Source organism: Budorcas taxicolor, chromosome 25, assembly GCF_023091745.1.
Source record: "Budorcas taxicolor isolate Tak-1 chromosome 25, Takin1.1, whole genome shotgun sequence".
NCBI classification, from domain to species: Eukaryota; Metazoa; Chordata; class Mammalia; order Artiodactyla; family Bovidae; genus Budorcas; species Budorcas taxicolor.
In genome coordinates, this window is record NC_068934.1 from 33,282,782 (window position 1) to 33,290,956 (window position 8,175).

General features: G+C 56.3%; 1 pseudogene; it reads left to right on the plus strand.

The window, feature by feature from the left end:
* Nucleotides 1-3,503: 3,503 nt before the first annotated feature.
* On the plus strand, nucleotides 3,504-7,539 carry LOC128068551 (glutathione S-transferase Mu 1-like; annotated as a pseudogene).
* Nucleotides 7,540-8,175: the final 636 nt, after the last annotated feature.

Here is an 8,175-nt window from a genome sequence, read left to right on the forward strand (position 1 = left end):
CACCAGCAGTGCTGGACAAACAGCTGGCATTAGAAGGGCTCAGGTTCCAGCCCTTGGCCGTGGCAGGTGAACAGAAAGATCCAGACAGCTATGAGGGACTGGAGGTTAAGGGAGGAGGGGGTGTGACACTGAGCCACGCCGCACCCTCCTGGGGAGGGTGGGAGGCCGAGCAGGAGGAGGAGGGGGAGGCCCAGCCAGGCCACTGCGCAGGAGGCGGGAAGGGGTTCGCAGTCCCCAGCCCCATTGTTCCTGGCTCCTTTCTCTCTTTTTTTTTTTTATCATCTGGCCTTGTGATTCCTTTTCTGTTTGATTCTTCTGCCCCTGCCCGTCTTTCCCCGCATCCTTGGGGTCTGCCACTAACCTCTGCTCCCTTTCTCTTCCATCCTCCCTATTCCTCACCTCTCTTTGCCCCCTGGCTGCCTCCACATCAGCTCCCCAACATCTGTCTCTCAGAAACAGTGTCATCAGTGTAGCCTCAAAGTGGCTGGACAGCCCAGGGGCTGGTAGATCACATCCCTTCCCTAGAGTTCCTGACTCCGGTCTAAACTCCCAGGCTGAGCCCCGTGTACCCTTCGTTTTTTAACCCTCGGGGGCTGTCCACACAAACCCCACACGACATGCACCCAGCCACATGGACTCACCTCGAGGCCCGTGGTGGGGCCTTGGGCAGACAGAACTCCTCTTCTCTGGGGAGGGCTCCTGAGACCTGCCCCCCTCTGGATCCTCCCCCAGTCTCAGTTAGCCAAAGACGGTGGTTACACCTCAGAATCCTACCTCTGCCCCCGTGTGTAACTTTTCCTCCACGAGCATGTGATTCTTCAGTTTTCAGTGTGACTGTTAGGCCAGTGTCCTCACTTCCCTTAAAGTTTCTTTCATTTCTGTCTGGAAAAGAAGAACAAATCTAACAAACCCTTCAAAACCCACACTGTATGCCACCAAAGAGATTCCATCAGGTAGGGGGGTCACCTGCGCCCCTGGTTCCTTTTATCAGCACCCCTTCCATGCTGACCCCCAGCTGCTTTGGGAGGTAGAGTCAGAGCTGGGGCTCGGTGGCTCTGAGCTGCCTGTTCTGGGGCTACAGGTGATGTCAGTTTTAGGAGAACCATGAGCTGGGGCCCCTCCGACTCCCCAGGGCGGTTTCCAAGGCAGCAGCTGGTGCCGTGAGAGCTGAGTCCAGTTGAGTGGTCTGGGGCACTCATACGCCCCTCTGAGCTCAGGTCCTTGTCTGTGAGGAAGGAGCAGTAAAATCCTGCGGTATGGCTTTGTTGAGAAGATTAAATGCAGAAGCAGGAGTGCAAACGTTAGGTACGTGTACAGAGTTCCAGAGAAGTGGGTGTGGAGCATTGAGGCATCGGGATTGCTGGGGAGACCGGCAGCAGGCAGCCCCAGGCCTCAGAGAGGCTCAGTGAGGACTACGGATGCCCCGGGGCCTCGGGAGAGGCTGGCAACCTCACTGCCTCCGCCACCTCCATCTGCATCCTGTTGTCTGCCTGGACAGGCATGGCCAGCATGTCATGGTCTTCAAACCCTTTGCCCTCGGCGCCAGAGATGTGGGAACTGGGTCAACCCACTCAAGTTCGGAGGTGAGGCCCCGGCAGCAGAGCAGCCTGATTTCCTGCCTTGATGAGACGGCAGGAGGCAGGTACGGAAAACATGATCTGGCTATAAAATTAACGTGGGTAAGGGACGCAGCAGAAGCACCGAGAAACCCTTGATCCTTCCGAGGTCTGTGCCGTGTTCGTGTGGAACCACAAGTCCTCAGGACAGCACGTCGTCTTGGGTTCCATGGCTTCACCGAGCCTTGCAGACACATCCGCTTAGCAGGGGTTACTTGACCGGGTGGTCTTCCCTGGTGGTTCAGTGGTAAAGAATCTGCCTGCAATGCAGGAGATATGGGTTTGATCCCTGGGTTGGGAAGATCCTCTAGGAGGAGGGCAGAGCAACCCACTCCAGTATTCTTGCCTAGAGAATCCCATGGACAGAGGAGCCCAGTGGGCTATAGTTCATAGGGTCACAAACAGTCAGACATGATTGAAGCAACTGAGTGCTCATACACGCACTTGATGGGGTGATTGGGAAAGAGCAGGAACAAAGAGAGGGAAATAAAGGTGGGGAGAGTCAAGCTGTTCTTATAACTCATTGTGTGGAAGGGCCCGGCTCCTGGCTTTTGTGCTGATTGGGGCACAGTTTAAATTCGACTTCCCCTCCAAAGAAACCACAGCACCAACAAAATGACTGCCTCACACGTTCTGTATGTTGGCAGGTCTGGGTAGGACAGAGACCCCTGGCTGCTAGAGGTGAAGGTATCGCCAGGTTGGGACGCGGGGAGGAGCTGCAGAGCGCACAGGACAGTGCAGAGGATTAGGAAAGGCAAGATGGCCCAGTGGCTACAGGAAGGGAAGCCCAGGCCCAGACGCTCAAGATCACCCAGGCTGTTGGTGGCAGAAGTGGGCAGAGCACAGAGGTCTTCTGAACCCCATCTTGAGTTTCCCAGGACTGCAAACTGCCCCCTAAAAATGATTCCAAAAGGAGTCGGGTGCCAGAGACGGCTGAGCTTGGTCATATGGAGGGTGTCCACCAAAGAGAGAGGGGAAGCTGAGGGCACCCCATGAGCCCGGCATGGCCTGCAGACATGAGGGCTTCCTCAGGAGGCAGAGAAGTGGGGGGAATTTGGGGAGGCAAGGGCTGCAGCTTTGGGGCACCCTGTCCCCAGGCTTCCCTGATGACCCTCCTTTGTGCTCAGGCCTGGTGAGGATCCCAGGCTGCCCCCCTGCTGGGGTCGGAGGAGGGGACAGAGCCAACGAGCCTCACTCTGGCTTCTGCTGGTTGGCTGTGACTCCTGGTCTCCTGCCTGGATGGAGCCGGAGGGTAAGAAGAACAGGAAGAGAAACAAAAGCAGCTGGAACATGCAGGATGCCCGTCTGCTGTGTGGTGGAGGGGCCTGAGGAGGAAGAAGGCCATGTGGGCCTCCGGCTAAGAGGCTCAGTTAGGGTTCCCTGGCATCCACAGGCCCGAGGAACAGCCAGTGCCCGTGGGAGGTCAGAAACCGACAGATTTGGAGCCAGTTGAATCTGGGCTGAAGACCTGCTGCTCTGCATCAAATTCCCAACCTTCATGAGCTCTGAGTGTCACTCCACAATATAGGCAACCCTGCCGACCTTAAACGGAGAAGGCAATGGCACCCCACTCCAGTACTCTTGCCTGGAGAATCCCATGGATGGAGGAGCCTGGTAGGCTGCAGTCCATGGGGTTGCTAAGAGTCGGACACGACTGAGTGACTTCACTTTCACTTTTCACTTTCATGCATTGGAGAGGGAAATGGCAACCCACTCCAGTATTCTTGCTTGGAGAATCCCAGGGACGGGGGAGCCTGGTGGGCTGCCGTCTATGGGGTCACACAGAGTCGTACTCGACTGAAGCGACTTAGCAGCAGCAGCAGCAGCCGACCTTAAAGACTTCAACAATGAAGCTCCAGCCCAGCTCCTAGCACAGAAGCCAGCATGATGGCCGTGGTCCTGGGTTCCTGGGGTGCCGGCGGGCTGGCTCCTGCCATCCACCTGCCCCTGGAGTTCACACATTCAGATCAAGAGGAAAACGAGCAAAGGATGCAGGTTCTCCCACAGTGACAGAAGCCAGCAGCTGAGCCCAAAGTCCAAACTGGGTCTGGACTTCCCCAATCCGCCCTACTTAATCGATGGGTTCACAAGTTTGGCCAGAGCAACGTCATCCTTCACAGGGACAACATGAGGGAGACAGAGGGGGAGAAGATACCGTGCATGTGTTGGAGAACCAGGTTATGGATGTCTGCATGGAGGAGCTGCTACAGATCTGACTTTGAGAAACTGGAGCCTGGTTACTTGAAGGAGATCTCTGAGAAGGTGAGGTTCTTCTCAGACTTTCTGGGGAAGAGGCCTTGGCTTGCAGGGACCAAGCTCACCTAGGTGGACTCCCTGGATTATGACATCCTTGACGGGCACCGCCATGTTTGAGCCCAAGTGCCTGGATGAATCCCAAACTTGGAAGATTGCCTTTTCCATGTTGAGGGCCTGAGGATCTCTGCCCCTGAAGCCCAGTCGCTTCTGCCCAGGCCCTCTGTTTCTGGAGACTGCCGTGTGGGGCAGCAGGTGGGACCTCCTAACCAGATGGAGTGAGGAGCCAGTGCCCTCAAGAGCAGCCGTACCTCCCTGCCCCCAAAACCACCTGTCCTTTCCTTTCTCCTTCTGGCCACTGTAGATGCCGTCACAGCCCCCTTGTCTCCCTCCCAACTCCCTTCCCATCCTTCCTTTAAAGCTTCAGTTCCCGTTTTTCTTCAACAAATTTCCTCCCCCGCCCCCATGTTTTCCCTCCTGCACTAAAGCTCAATCAGATGGACCCTCCTTTCCGCGGTTGCTTCTGCCCTGAGGAGTCCACCAGACCCCTGGCCCAGAGAGCTCTGCCCTGAAGACCTGACTTGGCCGGTGGGGGGGGCCCTGCTTCCCTGTGTGGTTCCTGCATGCCCTGTCTGGTCTCCAGTAAAGACTTAATCACACCACCAACAACTAAAGACTCAATAGTACGTGTGCTAGAATCTTTGAACATAGCAGGCGCTTCTCATGGCTCGCTCCCTTCCTCCCACAAACCCAGCCAGCTCAACCACCTTGCTTGGCCCTCCAAGGTTCTGAGAGCAGAGAAGGCGACGTCCTCTAGACACTTGGGCTGTCCTGGCAGCGGAGGGTTCACTGATCCCAGGCCAGGGTCTTCTTCCTACGGAGCTTCCCAGAGTCACTGCCAGGCACCGCCAGGCTCCAGAGCCCTGGACAAAGACTCTCGGATGCCTGTCTTTAGACATAGATACAAAAAGATCAGCACAGTAGATCCCAGGATTCAAGAGAGATGGAACTGCTGGTCTAAAGCCATACATCATCAATGCACAGTGAGGGGGGGACTTTGCCCACGTGGGCTCTGAACTCCAGAGGCGGCTCGGAGGGGTTGCCCTTGTCTGGAGAGCCCTTGGATCCTCTGCCATTCTTCAGGCACATCAGTAAGAGATGCATTTGCAGGCAGACAAATGCCAGTTCAAACCTCAGCTGTATTGCTTTCCAGCTGCATGACAACGGACTTGATCTCTCTAAGGTCTGCTCCCTTGTGTGAAAAGGAGGATGCCAGTTCATTCGGAAGGTTGCCTGGAAGAACAGCTTGAGAGAGGCACACCGTTTAACCACCGCCCAGTGGAGGTGACTGGACGGTGCTTCAGACCAGTGACCGGTGGTCCTGACACTGCACTGTTCTGCTCCTTTCTGTTCTGTCCTGAACCTCTTCTGTTTCTTTGCTTCACTTGAATCAGATCCAGTGCCATCAAGTCCTGGCCTCTGACCCCTCCCATCAGCCTGGTCCCCACATCTTCAGAATAGCCCTGCTGGAAGTGACCCTTCCCACCTGACACGGGCTCTCCTGGGATCAGTAGGTAGGTCTCCCTCCCAGGACGACTCCTTGAGCCAGGAGCCAGCGCTCCCCAGCAGGAGGGCCAGGGCCCCAGGAAGAGGAATGGTTCTGGGTTTGGGCCTCCACTTGGGAGCTGGCTCAGGCCCCTCACTGGCCACTCAGCTTCCCGAAGAGCCTGCCGTGAGGGACGTGTGACTAGCCCTAGACCCTCAGTGCCCTGGTCCACTCCTGGCAGACCCGTCCATACCTCAATTAGCCACTTACGGGGGAGATAGAGCAAGGGGAGCTGGAGAAATCTGTCCAGACCCTGATGAATAGTTTCTCAAGCCTGCTGTTGCCATGGCAGCCAGCTGGGAACACCGTTTCCAGGGCCCGAGGCGCTCAGACCTGCACGGGGGGCTGCCCTGCTGGGCTGCTGCCCACTCGCCTACCCCCACCCGGCCTCCTGGCTCCTTAGCAACTGCTGTCACCATTGCCATCGCAACCATGGCTGCAGCTTCTGCACTGGCGGCCGGAGTGGGGGAGGGGGCAGTGTCCAGGGATGTTCTGGGGGGAGGCGGGGAGTATGTGCCTGGCAAAGTCGAGGTACTTATGAGGTAGGAAGGGAACACCTGGGCCACTTTGCTTCAGTGGCCACAGGCTCCTTCCTGACGATAGACTCCTAAGGATGTGTTTATGTATCTCAGTGTATGTGGGTTTTTCTGGAGAAAGCGTTTAGAGTTTTTATACAGCTCTCAAAGAAGACCAAGGTCCCCAATGACTAAGAGCCACAATCATGGACGCTTTTGCTTTCAGAGTCAGAATCATCTCAGGGACTGGTTGATCCACAGGCTTGGGAGATAAGCACAGGGGAAGGGGGAGGCAGGAGGCGTGCTACTCAGGGACCCTTCAGGGGTGCCCCCTAGGGTCCTTTGGGAACAAGGGCTGGGGTCTCCCTCCTGACCACCTTAGATGTTCCGTCCTTTTCATCTGCCCCGGCTTGCAGCTCTGCCCCGGAGTCAGCCATGCAAACCATCTGTGCTTGCTGTGCCCAGTCCCTGAGCCCCGTGTCCTACACACCCTCTACAGGGTCCCAGCAACCTGCACACTGACTGACCAGTGGGGATGTTCTCTCACCACTGCCATTTAGAGATGAGAACTTTGAAACAACAGATAAAGTAAGCCATCTGCCAAGTCGATGCAGTGGGTTTCCCTGTCTCCGAGGAGCAGGAGTTATGGGGCACCGTATTTTCTCGGGGGACACTGTGCAATCGCCACTGTTTGCTACATGCAGATCAAAGGAAGTGACCTCAGGACATCCTTGTAGACTGACCTCTGCTACAGAGAATTGCCCATGGCCACAGCTCAGGTACCCCTGGGTACCCTGGGTGGTACTCTTGGGTGGGCAGATGGCACAGTGTCTCTGGATAGCAGGTGCCTGGGTCAGCAGTCTAGGTGAGGGAGCTTGAAGATTCCACAGAAGGAGCAGGAAAGACAGGCTGCCCCACACTTCACTGGCATGTGGGGGGCGGGCAGGTGTTCACGAGGGGCCCGAGAGGGAGGTGAGAGGCTTGGAACACCCCCAGACCACGTGGGCTGTTGGCATCCTAGCAGAGGGTGACAGGGATGCAGTGGCTGTGTTCGTCACTGCTGTGCAGAAACACAAGGTACCAAGTGGGAGTTGGGGGCTCCGTCATCTGCAGGCTTCTGTGGGAGCAATCTCTCGGCCCCTCTTCTTGCCCCAGAGGCGTGGTGCCGAGAGCAGATGGTGAGGGGGAGGAGGGTGGGTCCCAATTCCTGAGTCACTTGTCTGCTGGGCTTCCTTTTGGGGGCGCTGGCAAGTACAGCACGCTCCATCATCGCGGACAAACTGGCGGCCGGATGGCAGGGAGGCGAGGGTCAGACAAATGAGGTGACGCCGGGAGTGCCTCACACCCAGTTGGGAGCCATAATCGGAGGTGATTAAGCTGTGGAGGAGAAAGCCGGGGAGTCATCGCTGACTCAGGGATGAGGCTGCTGCTCTGTTCTCGCCTCACCTGCCCCGTTCACTCGCAGGCTGGAGCGGGGAGGCTGGTTGAAAAGGTGAGTGATTCAGAGGCACTTAAAAAAGCAGCGCTTCTTAAGCTGACGAACTTCTGAGACTGAATCAAAGACTTTTTTTTTAAATTTTCCAATGTGAGGAGGTTGGAGTCTTTTCTGAGAACGAGGGGCAGAGCCCAGGGTGGACACAGCTGGGGGCCTGGACAGGGGAAGCAGCCATGTGCCCCCCAGCTCTGGGTGGGGGTGTGTGTGAGAGAGGCTACAGGCTGGCTAGTTAAGGGGCTGGGATGTGAGCCCAGTTTGGACTCACTAGCTCTGGGCAGTGACCAACCCCCCCTCAACTCCACGGCAACCCAGGGTCTGTTTGCTCATCCATAAGAAGAGACTAGAATTCCTGGGTACCAGACTGGGAGGGGAGGGGGCAGGGCAGCACTGGCGTAGCCCTAAACGACGAAGCAGTAACTTCTCTTCAGTTTCTCTCTCCTATTCCAAAGAGAAGTAAGACATCCTGATTTACATCACATGCTGTGGTCACAACAGAACAGTAAGATGGGTAACTCAGTGATGCAAATTACCCTCAAACACAATAAACATTTACTGAAAGATGCTGTTTTATTGTTGGCAACCCCCTCTGGGAAGGTGCTAAAGGTGCACGGATCTGTTTGGTGGGCATCCAAGGAGACTGAGATGTTGCCCCTTGTGTTTTGGGTTCAGAGTCTCAAAGACCAGAAGTCA